This window comes from Melopsittacus undulatus, chromosome 3 (genome assembly GCF_012275295.1).
Source record: "Melopsittacus undulatus isolate bMelUnd1 chromosome 3, bMelUnd1.mat.Z, whole genome shotgun sequence".
NCBI lineage: Eukaryota > Metazoa > Chordata > Aves > Psittaciformes > Psittaculidae > Melopsittacus > Melopsittacus undulatus.
The window spans coordinates 49,596,704-49,611,006 of NC_047529.1; positions in this window are offsets into that span (position 1 = coordinate 49,596,704).

Genomic DNA, 14,303 nt, shown 5'->3' on the forward strand with positions numbered 1-14,303 from the left:
ATTGAATTAATCAGGATTTACAAAATTTGCCTTCTCATTCAAAGAAGCTTTATACAAACTGATGGCTTATGCAAAATGCACTAAGCAAACATGAAATGTCAACATACTTCAGGAACCTGAGCCTGTGCTACCCACAATTTGTGGACAGTGCCAGTATGCCATGTCACACATCCTAGTAAAAGCACTGGGGAGTCTTTGAGGAGCTCAGGCTTTTGGAGTGAAGATGTCTACTATCTGCATGGCTGGCAAGCCAGACATGAATAATCCCCAGGGTTTGCTTAGAGATTGTTTTTAGGAGAATGTTCACAGACATTTTGAAGTCCCATGGACAAAGGGATTAAAGAAAAACAGAAAAATGAAATGCAAAAAGAAAACGCTAGGCAGTCAGGCAGTCTTGTTAAAGACACAAAAGATGAAATAAGGACTTCAGGCTCCACTTCCATATTTTGCAACTGAGTTGGAATAGTACCTTACTTTGAAAGCAGAATTATGTGGTAAAATGCGACAGCTGGGGCTTGTTCAATGCGTGAACTTCTGTCAGGACTATAAAATTTATCTGGTTCCTTAGAATAACATGAGTCACACTGGTTCTCCCAAATCGCCTTTGATTGCCTGCTTGTATATGGGAACTGAGCAGCACTTTGTTGAGAATCAGGTTTCTAAGGCAGACAGACCTTGAATAGACAGCACAAGGGTAACTTCTGGAGCCTGGTAGACATCACTTTGCCACGGCCAGCTATTACTGTGAGCTGCTCAGATGCCATGGCAATGATGGCCATTCAATACACCTACCCAAAGATCCATTTTCAAACCAAAACAGATGATCATAAGTCACTGAATACTGAACCACTGGCTTTCCCAGCCAGAGCTCTCCCACTTCTACTAGAGGCTTAGCTACCTCTTACATTGCCACTCACAGCCCTTTGAATATTCCACCACTTGGGTTTCCTTTCTTTTCACTCATCAATACCAAACTTTTTCCATTACTCTGGCTTTATAATACACTATTAATCTTTCCTACAAACTTTAGTCCAGGAGCATATAACCAAAGGGACCAGGCCAAGCATCTTAGAAGTCAAGTGCTTTTGATACCTCTGGTGGGTATGGAAGAGCTCTGCGTGTTCTCACTGGTGTTCTCATAAACAAGAGCAACCATGTAAGATGGTAAATACTTTTTACTGAAAGGTATTTTAAAAAGCTGGAGTAGGGAATTTGTACTTATTTCTGGTCGAAGGATGCTGGTCCTGCAATGTTTAAAGGAATCTTTGTTTCAAAGATGTTAATTCTTAGCTAGGGAAACCTAGGAGAAAATCTAGACCCTGCTCAAAATGATTAAGGGTTTTTTTGTGATCAGAGACAGAATTTCCACAGAAAAGTTGCAGTGAATATAGAGAAATAATCTTTACCATCACAGCTGAGACAAATTTGTGCACATTTCCATTACATCTAAGAAAACAGAGAAAGAAATTGCACTGAATCTGTGTTTGAATGTTCTCTGCATTCAGCCAAGAACCTTTCCTTCCAATCCTGCTTAAGCTGCTGCTGTTTATGACACTTTGAACTAGGAGTTTGCTTTTCTCTAGGAAATCTAGTGATTTCTCTAGGAAAAGTTATTCTACAATGCTAACCTCTAACTTGATTAGAAACCCCCTCTAGCTAATTAATTTCTAACAAAAAATACTGTTGCTATGTTTTCACTTTGTTCCCTGCACACTTCATGATCTGTTGACCAAACAGTGTTTGAAAAGGATTTGTAATAATTGCAGCTATGTAAATAGTTTTGATTGACTTTGCTAGAATAATATGATTGGATTTTATGTGTATTGCTAAGCCTGAGATTCAACAAGTACGTATATATAAAAATTTAATACCCAAGTCTGAGCCAGTTGTCCTGATGCATACACAGCAGTATTTAGAGTCAGTGCAGCAGTGCAGCTCTAAAGCAAATCACGTCCTTGTGTCTGTTCGTAGCTGGGTTCTTGGAGCAGCTGGTCTGCTAAGTTGAATTCCTGTTGGAGGAAACTTCACTAAAAGTTCTATTCCAGGTGCATAGATAATGTCTTTCTATCTGTAGAAAAGCATAATGGTCTGAACAAATCCGTCAGGCAACTTTCAATGTGTTTGTGGTGAAATAGCTATTCTAGGTAGGACAGCTGGTCTAGGGGAGCCAGACTAAATCTAGTCCAAAGCAAAACCCTGAACTGTATCTAGAGTGAATGTTGGGACCTCAGCCCCAGCTGCTTTGCTCTTTTGTTGTTCCAAAGTATATGTCAAGGTAAAAATATCTTTAGTATCCCACCAGAGTCAACAGAGGGAAACAGGTCAGACAGTTTACTCTGAAGGGGTCTATCTTAGACACTTGGTTTAAAGTATCGAAGTTACCTGTTTCTTTCCATTATTAAGGGGATATACAGTGTCTGTTCTGGACTCAGACATCAGTCCTTTAAACACCTAAGTTAAGGCAGATGGATCCTGTTACCTTGATTTCCTGGTGATGGCCCTATACTGAGACATCCTCAGATGGTTCCCTCTCCCAGCTAGATAGGATGGCTCTGTATGGAGATAGCAGATTGCACACACTGTATTTTTAAATGCCCATCTTTTCTTTGTTTCTTTTTTCTTCTGTGCTTCCTGCTCAAATGCAAGTCTGGAAGGGAATGAAAGAGTTGATCTGAATTTGCCCCTGCTGAAATCCACAGCAGAATTGCTCTTGGTTTGCCTGCTCACCTCTACCTGAATTGGCTTAGCTTCCAAAGTGATTGGTACTTCTGTAAATAAGACTCCAGGCACTATGAGCTGAGGAGCACTCAGCTGGTGACAGCCACTGAGAAGAGGTTGTATACCTCACCCAGCACTTTGGGGCATACTGGGAGAGGACGGGACAAGGGCATATCTTCAGTGGGTATCCAGCATGCTCTGACCATGATGGTGTCCATCATGGTGCTCCTGTAACAGAGCAAGGAGAGGGCTGACCAGCAACACTGCTTGTGCCTGTGTCACCTTAGTTCAGTCCTAAAATCATCTCTCTGATAAAAGTCCTATGGGCAATTGGTGTATGAACACATAATGAAAAACTGCCATAGAACATATAAATACAAAAAATTCCAATGGCCTTAGTCTTGCCAGTTCCTAAATTCTTGGTTTGGTTTCCTAACCTTAACAGTGCTCTTTATCTGCTGCTACCTTGAGCTTTGTAGGCTGATACCCCCCTTCCCACCCCCATATTCACAGAAATCAATCCCGTGGCATAGCACTGATACCTCAGCTGGTATTACATCCCCATGAGCCCACCTTCAGCCTAATTCATAGGCTCAATTGTCCATTCAGTTCCTTCAGTCTATCTCGTCTTCTCTTTCAATGTTGTATTATACAACCTAACCAATCCTGTGCACTGTGCAGGCCTTTCTTAATCTTGCATCACACAAAATATATTCCTTTGTTTGGTTTTCTATGCAAATTAGCAGCTGATTTCCAAGGATTATTATGCATGCTTTATGTCTTGATTTAATGAAACTGCAAGTAAAATGTCTGTGAGGGAGAGGCAAATACATCATTGCACAGGTGCTTTCAGTTGTTTTGCTGGCAATTTATTAGACTAATTGGGCATTGCTAGCCCGGTGATTATCCGAAATTAGAAACATTGTTTTATTTATTTAGAATTTGCAAATATTGGGGTTGCAATACTTGAGCTGCTAGCTTGATATTATTTTTTACTCCACTTTTGATATTTTCATATTTATTATTATTTGTAGTACCACAACAAATTGCTGTAGAAGATTTGTTTGCAAAGCACTTCAGCTTTCTATTGAATCTGTAATTGAAGCTCCCCATCACTGCCATTTCCAACAAGCATCAAAAGATTTCAGCATCTTTTAACATCCATCCTTGCCCACAGAGCAGCCGAGCAACTCAGCCATGTATGAGAAATTGTCCTAAACTATCTCAGAGTTAATGCTGTAACTCTAGGAAAAGTTGAACAAATTGAGCATGGACTTTCGGAAAAGCTTTACAGCACAGGGCTGTCTGATTAGCAATGGTTTGTTTGCAGGCGGTGGTGGGAAGATGAAGGTGATCTCTGTGACAGCTGGGTTGCAGCCTGTCACTAATTAGTGGCCCTTTGTTGAGTGGAGTGGGGAAGGGTAATGTCAAGACCTCTTTGATTTTGTGGACTAGCGCACCCTTCTAAATTATGGTGAGGCCAATCAGTTCTTGTCTGTTTATTAGCAGCTTTAAGATCACAAAAATGCACAGACATCCCCTCTTTTTCCATAACGAAGTGTGACCTGCTTCCCACCACCCTGCCTTTTGTTCAAAGCCAGAGGGCCTGACACAAAACATGTTAGCTTCAGCACATCAGTCACAATGACTCCAAGCAGTAAAGCAATGTCATCTGATTCTCCACCTGCTTTTGGGTGTTTTCACGCTGCTCTGTGCCTCAGCCCAGCTCCAAGCACTCCCTCTCCAAGCACCCTACTGACTCAGAGGCATCATCCTGGCCAGGTCTCAGCCCCAGCAGAGCCTTCAGGCAGATGCAGCAATAGCCTTGACTGGGGCTCATCGTCCTCTCTGGGCTAAGTGTCCTCGACATCCACATCTGCACGGGACAGTGACCATGCGTGAATTCTCTCTGCTAGACAGGCATACCAGCCTGGTCTAAGGAAGCTGCTGTTTTCTTTTAAATGCATGCTTTGCTTCTCAAGGGAAAACTATGAGGAGTCTTTTGGTTTGCTTTTTTTTTATGCAGTCATCTGTCAGTCTTCCCCCCAAACTTGTGATTATGTCAGAAAGCTTCAACCAGATTTAAAGAGAGGTTTTATTTCTTCTGGATCTGTTATTTGCCACCTGCTATTTTCATCTGCTGCCTCCTGATTCTTGTATCAGAGGAGAGAGTGAACTGTCATTGCCTGTGCACCTTTTCTCTCTGTTTTTCCTACCCAGAACATCTGTGTACAAACTTCAGTCAGCAGAGAAAACCAGGATGCCAAAGAACTGTCAAAATGAAGTGAGACTCCTGATCTCCCATGTTCTGAAGTCTGGCAGAGATTTGTTTGGTTTAAACGTGGCTTGGACTGAGGCAGCTAAGTGTTCTGAGCAGCCACTGCATGGCATGCAGTGAACTGCTGCTTTCAGATCACAGGGCTGTCATTCACGAGCAGTTTACTTCTGGCAAGATGACATAAAATTACAGCTCTGCCAATCGAATTCTTACTACTCATTGTTAAAATGAACAGCCTACAAATTGTACACATCTGAATACAAAAGAGGCAAACCTTACTGTGTTAAAAAGTGATAAAAATAAGATGATTGCATTTCAAAAATATGTATTATAATGGGCCACTGAGAGAGGAAAGGGGGAAAGCATGCTTTGGCCAGTGCTGGGGGGATGAAGTAGGGATCATTGCAACTGGAATCTGAGAGCCTCCACAGGCTGAAATACACAGGGGTGAGAAGTGAGTCTGTTCAAAGAGGCATCTGAACCATTTACACCAAAAGATGGTCTCATCTTAATTCATTTTGAAACAGATGCCGGTAATTCACATCAGAAGAAATGGGACACCAAACACCTTCATGGTATGTAACTGAGTTTTAGACAAATAATTTGACCTCCAATACTTCATTGTGCCATCCATACCTCTGCCTGTGACTTTTCAGTGAGCTGTTGGCACACTGACCATGGGGTTTGAGGCTGAACTGAAACAGGAGATGACTTTGAGCAACTGATTTGCAGAGCAGCAACAAAACTGTGTTAAGGCTCAACTAAGGTGATTTTTAGTAATACAAGTAGGAAAAGTTTAAAAGGAATGCCTCCCATTAAAATCAAAATCAACAGCTATTTCTACAATCATTAAAGCTTGCTCTGAGTGTAAATAGCTCTTGTCTCCATAAAAGACAACGTTCAGTAACACAGTATACTTGGTTTGGAGTTCTTTGTTTTATTTTGGGTTTGTTTTTGGTTTTTTTATCTTTTGTCTCCCATTGATCAGTGAGTTCAAAGAAGGAAAAGCAGGGACTTATTCCAGAATGTATTTGTCAGTCACCCTTGCAGTGCTGGTGATTTAGATTTGTAACCTAAAGCTGGTAGCATTTGTCCATAATTAGATCTGACAGATTTAAAAAGATTGCTCTAGGAACACTGAAGGGATAAGGAGCAACATGTCCATTCTGGAAACAGTTTTCTTTACCAGTACACCTTCAATTTTGTATTAATTACAAACTGTAATAAAGTACCTGAAATACAGACAAAAGGTCAGCTCTAATGTTAAATAAGACATCCTTTATCTCATAAGCCCCACTCTAATCATGTGACAAATGATTAGATGACAGAAATCACCCTCAAAAGGAAGCTGTGTATAATGAGCACAGGTGAATGACCACAGGTGCTACCTCATTAACATTCTGTATGTAACACAACAGAAAGTGGGTTTGAACTAAATTAAAATCTATTCTCATGGGACATGGCTCTCACTAATGTTCCCTGTACTTTATGCATAACTATTTCAGAAATATGTTGGGTTTGTCTCCTCCTTCTTCCAATGCTACCTGCACCGTGGGATTCTGGACCCCCAGCACTGGACAAGCCTCCCACCAGCCCACAGCGCTTCTGCTGCCTTTCCCTCTCTTGTAGATCTGCTACAGTGTTTTCAGCTGCTTCCCATCTCCTGCTTTCACAGCAATACAGTGTTTTTCTTTACCCCTTATTCTTACCCATCTCTTTTGACCTGAAAATGAAGGAGCAGGAAGCGCGTACTATAAATGATGTGGAATGATGTGGATGGTGATTTTCTGACCTATACTTATGGTTGCAGGTCAGACAGCTGTTGCTGGGCAGAACAGGAAAAGGCTGAATTCACCCTGCCTCTGTGAAGAAGCTGCTATTTGCAAAACTTAATTTCTTTGAGACTTGCAATGGGTTTGATCAAGAAAGATCTTGCTAAAGAAAGACCACTGTCAGGGGCTGGCTGACAGTCAGGATAGCAGCAAGGCTCTTACCTACTTGAGGAGTGTTTCCTCTTTTCCCCCTCAATTCCCTATCCCTGCTATAGTCCTGGGGCTCCTTAGGTGTCCCTCATGGCCATATAGTGTGTGTTTTTCTTTCAAGGGATTATCGATGCTGGCCTTGCAGAAGCTGGCTATGTCCTTGACAGAGGACATCTTTTCAGCCCCCTGAGTGTCTCTCATAGGATGAAGAGCCCTCCGTGGAAGCCAGAAAAGGTGTTGTGATAATTCATGTACTGATGAGCTGGGATGTGAGCTGAAACCACCCCAATCCCATTACCAGACAGCAGGAGCCTTCCCTCATTGCTGCTGCACGTTGAGCTCAAGTGAAAGCACCCTTGAAACTAAATGGCACTTGAAGGCAGACATCATCTTGGTCTGTGTTCACACAAAACTTATCAGAGGGACCTGATTAATCTTCTGGCTTCCTGTGAACTACAGTCACATATCAATAATAATATCCTGACCTGTTTCTGCCCTCCAGGCTGCCTTGTACAACAGCAAAGTCATTCAAGCAATGTAATAATTGGTCCTCCAATTCCTGTGGTAATATATAAGCCTATGTGTGAAATCAGCCATTTTACACAAAATTGAGGCTAGAAGAGTGATGAGAGATGACCGAACAATAGTGATCTCCGCTCCATCAGTGCTACCCATCTTTCCAGTGTGATGCTTATCCTTTCACTATCAGTGCTCATACATACACAGGTCAATCCTGAGGCACAGGAACAGAGCTGGGTAGGCAAAGCAGCTCCTTCTTTCCCAAACAGCTGTTTGTGCCTCCTTTTAGCAGGCTTCCAATTTGGACATAGGGTTTTTAAAGCAATACTGTGAATAACGGTGTAGACACTCTCATAAACCAAATGAGATAGATGTATGGCCAGACAGCTTGCACAGTGGAGTGTCCTTATTTAATTAAGCTACTGTTTCCCTACTGGATTTCAGGTATTTATGAAATGCTTCTCTGCATGTTGCAACATTTTAGCTGTGCTGTGGAAATTACAGGTTGTGGACTCATTTGAATCTTTACAAGAGAAAGGAATACTAAATCGAGGGTAAAGCTCATCCTGTGCTCAAAATAACTTTTCTTTAAAATTCTGTTTCTGGTCCATGAGTCCACATTTTTTTGGCCTGAATTGGTGAGCATCTTCCTCCATATGATGCTGGTTTCCTCAAATACACGCCTTTTTTAAGAGATTTGGTTTCAGCTTGTATAGGTACTCACCTGGCTTAGCTGCTACATGGACCACCAGCTCCAAGTGTACAGTGGCCTTTCAGTCAGGATCACTACACGTTGCTCCTTCCCAAGAATATAACTAAATGTGGTATTTGAAAACAGACATAAAGAATAAGAGCAGCTTATTCTTTATTCCAGAAGTGTAAGCAGTTTCAAACTCCATTGAAATCCCAATGCAAACAGTTGTAGTAGTGAGCAACCTCTCCCCAGCTCACCTCCAGAAGTTGCCAAGCAAATAATGAAAATCAAATCCAATCTGAAGCCCATCTCTCTCAGAGCTAGCAAACCTCTTCATGCTCTCCCTTCACCCCACATCTGGGGAAAAGGATAAACTGGTGTCATTGCAGCTAACAGATATGCCCAGGTCAGGGCAGGAGATGAATTCCCAGGGGTAGTCTTTGACCCCCCCCCCCATGTCCATTTACCAGTTCCCTATCAGACTGCCCTCAGATTATCTGCCTCCAGCTCCCACTGGAAAATGTCAGAAAGATTTATGGGAAGCTAGCTAAGGGCAGAATTTGGCTGTGATAATGAAAAAGCTCCCAATTAGTATCAGATAAAGATGACAGACTCGATCTGTCTTTGAGAAAGCTGAAGCCTTTCATGTGCCATGCTGTTGTCATGTTATGCTCTCAGGTCCCTTTCGCTTGCCTTCACTAACATCAGCTATGATAAAACGAAATTGCTGAGGCAAAGTAATTACTGAAAAGTGCTTTTTCTGGCTTGGCCCTCTCCTGCTACATTAGTGAGGGTTGGGCCTTCTCCTGACACAGATGAATGTGGTCCATCTGTATCTCTTCTTCCCAGGAAATACAAGTGAAATGTGAAATGTATTGAAGGAAATACAATCACAAGGCTTGCCTTGTGTGCTTTTCTACACGCAAAGCCTGGAATATTTATTTTTTTTTTTAAAGCTGTTGGCTTTCACAGCTCTTTCAGTCCTGTTTATAGTCAAGCCTCTGTGCTACACCTAGAAAATGCCATGTTTTGCAGAAGGAGTATGGGGAAAGATGATATAGAGCTTATGTTTGGCATTATCTCAGAGCTATACAGAACACTGCTAGGACACTGTGGGAGGTGATCCTGCCTCTCTGCTCAGCACTGGTGAGGCAACACATGGAGCACTGTGTCTAATTCTAGGCTCCTCATTACATGAGAGACATGGACATGGGTGCTCTATGGCCTTAGGACCCTTCTTTCACAAGTCTCACCCATAGCATTGCTGTCTGTGTTGTCTTGACATATTCACCCACTGCTGGCCCCATATAAGTGAGGAACTCACTTGGCTGCTCTGCCCTTTTCATTTCCTTGTACTATCCTGTTCACTGAGGGTTAATATCCCAGCCCAGGAGAGTATTGGTTAACTGCTTCTCATAAGTCATGAGTGATCTTACCAAAGTGAGCAGCAGTTTTCCTGTTGGTTGTGTGGAATTTTGGGTTTGGCCCAAATCGTTTCCCTGCCATCAGTTTTCCACATCAGAGTTATTTTGTGTACTCTTCAGTACCTTTGATCTTCTTTCAGGAGCTTCCTCTATGAGGATCTGCAATGGGCCAGAAAAGACACCTAAACTGAGGGACAGATTTCCACTGACTGCGACTGGCCTTGACCACAGTCACTGCAAAACAAACCTCTCTCTGAGGTAGGGTTTTCCTGCTCTCCATTCCAAGGGGTGTGGTGTGATTTACAGCTGTATTTGTTAGGTAGATCTACATAGTAACACTCACCTGTTCTTTGTTTAAACAAAACACAGCACAGTCTAGAAGTAGCTGTTTACTTATTTCAACCTATTACAACACTTAATCCACATTTCCATCTTGTTTATAAGGCTTGTTCCCTCTCCCCTGCTTCTTCGCTTTGTAAAAGAACATTTTTCTTCATTGAATTATTTAATTTCATGAGAATTTCCAAGTGACTTAGCACAGACACTTTTCAAATCTCTTGGGATATAAGTATCTGCATCACATTTGTTCTGTATCTTCTTTCTTCCCATTATGTGCGGGCTATCAGGCACAGACCTTGCAAACATCACATTCTCTCAGCCTTTCTTGAAATTTCATCACATTTCTATAAAACAGCATTAATGTTCATGTGTTGGAAGCAATTTATTTTAGAACTGAAGTCCACAGGCACAATTTATGGTTTATATCCTTGATTTCCAGATTTTACTCCATGTGGCCCTGGAAAATCAAGCAGCTTGCTGGTAGCAGGGGCCACGCTGTGATGCTGGCCCTACAGATCAGTTACTGCTTTACACCATAGTCTTTATTTGCAAAAAGAGCCCACAAATTCTTTTTTTATTCCCTTTTGGTCATCTGCTTCTGTTTTTTTCTGCGTCTGGCATGCACAAAACCCTTTGCTTCTGTGTTGGTGCTCCCCTACATTCATTCTGCACCCCCTGTTCTCCTGTTGGGTTTGGTCCCTCATGTGGGAAAATTATTCTTGAGCATCACTCACTCTGGTCTGTGAGTACAGATCTTCATGTGGCTGCAGCATGGAGGATGCAAGCAGTGTCTAGGTGCAGGAGTGAGCAATGACTGCGCTTCAAGCTGTCCTCTCTGCCTGTCCTAAATCCCCCTCCCAGTGGCCAAGGTACATGTTCTGCTGGGTCGAGGGGACTTTAATTTGTGTCAGACAAGTGCCCTAGTGATGTGGAAGTCCTCAAGTTACTTCATTCATGGAGCTCCTGTTAAACAAAGTAAAGCAAAAAAAAAAGGCGTAATCACTCTTGACACATTTAAATTCCTGTCAAAATGCTCCAAATGCTCTAAATTCATGTCAAAGTACGTTCTAGTTACTAATTTATGTGAGTATCAGACACATCTGAAGGAAAAAAAGCAAACCACAGCACAAGAAACCTCCCCAGAGGGAAAGCCAGGAGCTTCAGAAATCTGTGGGGAGAGGGGTATTACCTGCTCAGGAATGTCTGCCTCTTTCCCTGACTTCCACTGTGCTACCAGGAAGGGGGAAGTGTGGCCACACCAGTGCCTGGAAATGGGGTGTTAGGATGGGGTGACATCCCCTTTCTACTTCCCAGAGCTGCCCATGCCCTGATGAGGTGTCTTGCTGGGCTGACTGGGTGCTTGACTGCTTCTCAGTGCTTGGTCCCCAGCTGGGAATCCCAACCCTTCCCCACTCTCCCTGCTGCACAGATACTGGTGTGTGCCACACTCCCCTGAGATCCTTCCCTTTTTTGCGGTAACAGTCTAAACTTGATGACTTCATCTTCTGCCCATCACAGTTCACTCCCTGATGATACTAATCAAGCAGTGGGAGGATTCGTTGTGGCTGTCAGTGATACTTTGGTAAAGGCCAGAGGAAGTGCAGTAAGATCTAATTTTGGTTTTGTAGGGAACAGACCAGAGGATCTCTTACCGGTGGATGTGGTCTGATATCAGTAAGACAACAGCACGATGTAATCATGGACTCATAACAAGAGGTTTCCACTCGGTATTGTCAGGAGCCTGAATGATGAGGGTTTGCCTTTAACAAGGAATGTGCAAATAGGATTTCAGTTAGCACCAGGGATTGTATTTTCCGACTGACCTTGCATACAAGTGTTTTTTTCCTTTTCACTTGGACTGAAGTACAGACATACAAGTGGCAAATTAAAAAAATCCTATAGAAAGTAATTAGGGTTATATTTAATGTGAAAAATAGCGCTGTGGTTGTATTATTTGTGTCCTGTGACAGAGAAATCTGGTGCTCTGCACTGCCAGTGACTCCTGGTTCCTTGACAGCAGGGGTTAGTACACTAATTTAAGTCAGATCACAAAAAAAAAAATCCTAAGTTAGATAAAGTAGGACAAATCTACTTCATTAGAATAAAATCGTTTGCGACTTCTCCAAATTAAGCAAATATAAGCCAGGATAAAACCAGTTTCAAAGCATCCACAGACAAAACACCCTCAGTATTTAAAGTAGCTAAAACCACCGTTTCCATTAAACAGCACCAGATTCAGATTGCAGCTGGTTTAAGAGTGTAACAAATGCAGTGCAGCAGTCCTGCTAATGAAGAAGGAGTGGGGGATGCGATTGAGAAGCACGGTGTGTCAGTCTCACAGCTGGGTAGTCACTGCCAGTCTTGGGCAGCATAGGATAGGTTGATAGGCTACCAGCTGCTGAAGATGGTCACCCCTTGCCTTTGTAGCCCCAGAGGAGAGAAGGGTGGTCCTGGGGGTGAGTAGAAGGGGTCACCTCCCTGCCTCTGGGAGAAGAGCTTAGTTATGAAGTATAGCATGGTCCTTGGTGCTGCCCTTTAATTTACAAAGTGTGTAAAAGTGTGCCTTGCTGATGTAGTCACTCTGAACACTTGAAGGCCATTCAGCTCCTTCCTCCATGTTTCAAACCTCTGTTTCCAGCAGCGCTGTGCCCTCACTGCACATCCCTTCAGCTTTTTCTGGTACTTCACTTTTCTCGGGTTGACCTCACAGTTGTTTTTCTGCCTTTACTGCCTACTTCTAAACTCCATCTATCTGCAATAGCTCACACACATGTACACACATGCTCAAGGCCCTTCAAACAACACAGACACTTTTGCACATGTATTGAGTCCTCAACAAAATGTTCTGTAATGTGTTTTCGAGGCAGCTCCTTAGCTCAGGAAAAGAGCAGAATGTCTTCATCTGCTGATTGTGGATGAAAAGTAGCTGCTAAAATCACCAGTTCCCTCCAAAATGATTTCCTAAAGACAAAAGAGAAAGAAGCAGGAACAGAAAGCACAGCAATTTGTGATGAGGTTTTGAGAGAGAGCGGAAAAAGCCCTGCAGACTCCAAGTCTGCCCAATTTCCCTCCTTCTGTCTGGAGTTATTTGCTTTCCCTTCATGGTTCTGATGGTAACTATGGACTGAGAAGCAGGGGCTGGAGCGATCGCAGATGACTGGTACCCTCCAGGGGCCTGGACAGGATTTGGACTCTGCTGCTGACTCTGGACACAAAGTGTGATCTTGTGACCCAACAGTTAGGCTGTGCATGTTTTCAGCATGATACAAATAGCATCATGAGATATGTGGAAAATTGCCTGAGACTTCACCAACATTTCCAAATAGATGTGAAATGTCTCTGCTCTGTAGCAAGAAAACAGCCTCTTGAAGTATCTCGAAGTATCTCAAAATAAGAGGCATAATATACATGAAAAATCACCACCGCCCAATCAGTCTATAAGGCAATACCTCCTAAAGTTAGGGGAATATAAACAAGTTGATATTCTGAGCTACAACACATTGTTCTTCACTGCAAACAAAGCACACTGGTGCGTTCAGAGATGGATGGGTGCTGCTGTTCATGCCGGCTCTGCCCTGACAGATGCATCAGGGTTATCTGCTCAGCCCGCACCCCTGCCCAGGGCTAAGGACAAGCTTGATCCCAGTCTCTCTGGTTCTGATGGGACTTTCCCCATGGTCTCAGGGAAGCATGAGACCTCCCTGAATCAAGATGTATACCTTTAAAACCACTTACAAGAAACCCTAAGTGTATAGCTTGTGTGCTGCTCTCAGGGAGGCAACAAATACAGTATTTCTTATCAATTAACATATATTTTTTGACACTATGCATGCAATTCTCTTGAGAGGTTTACTGCTGGAACTGTGATATTGCTCTTGCATTTACAGCTCTGCACTACCACACACAGTAATTATCTTTGCTGAGAGCATAGCTTCCTAATGCCCTCATAAAACACACTTAGCAGCGGGAAGGTCAGATATGCCTATTAACTTCTACAAGGAAGGAAGCAGCACCAGAGAGTGAATGAAGACTATGAGGACTGAAGCTCACATGATGTCCAGCCCTCATGCTGGGCAGAAATATTCTGTGGGAAATGTGTTCCACTGGAAAATGCTAATTTGACAACATTAAATGAGTTCTGAGAACAGGCTGGCAGCCAGGCAAGTGGGCAACCCTCAGCTTTCTGCATGCCTGGTTATTCCCATTCTATCTGAATCCCTCAGATCCCACCTTGCAAGCTGTAAGCAGGCGCAGCTGAATGCATATAGTTATCTGCTATTAATGACAGCTTGCTGCCATTAATAACAGCTTAATTAGTAAATTTTTTTTCAAATGGGTACTGGATGTGA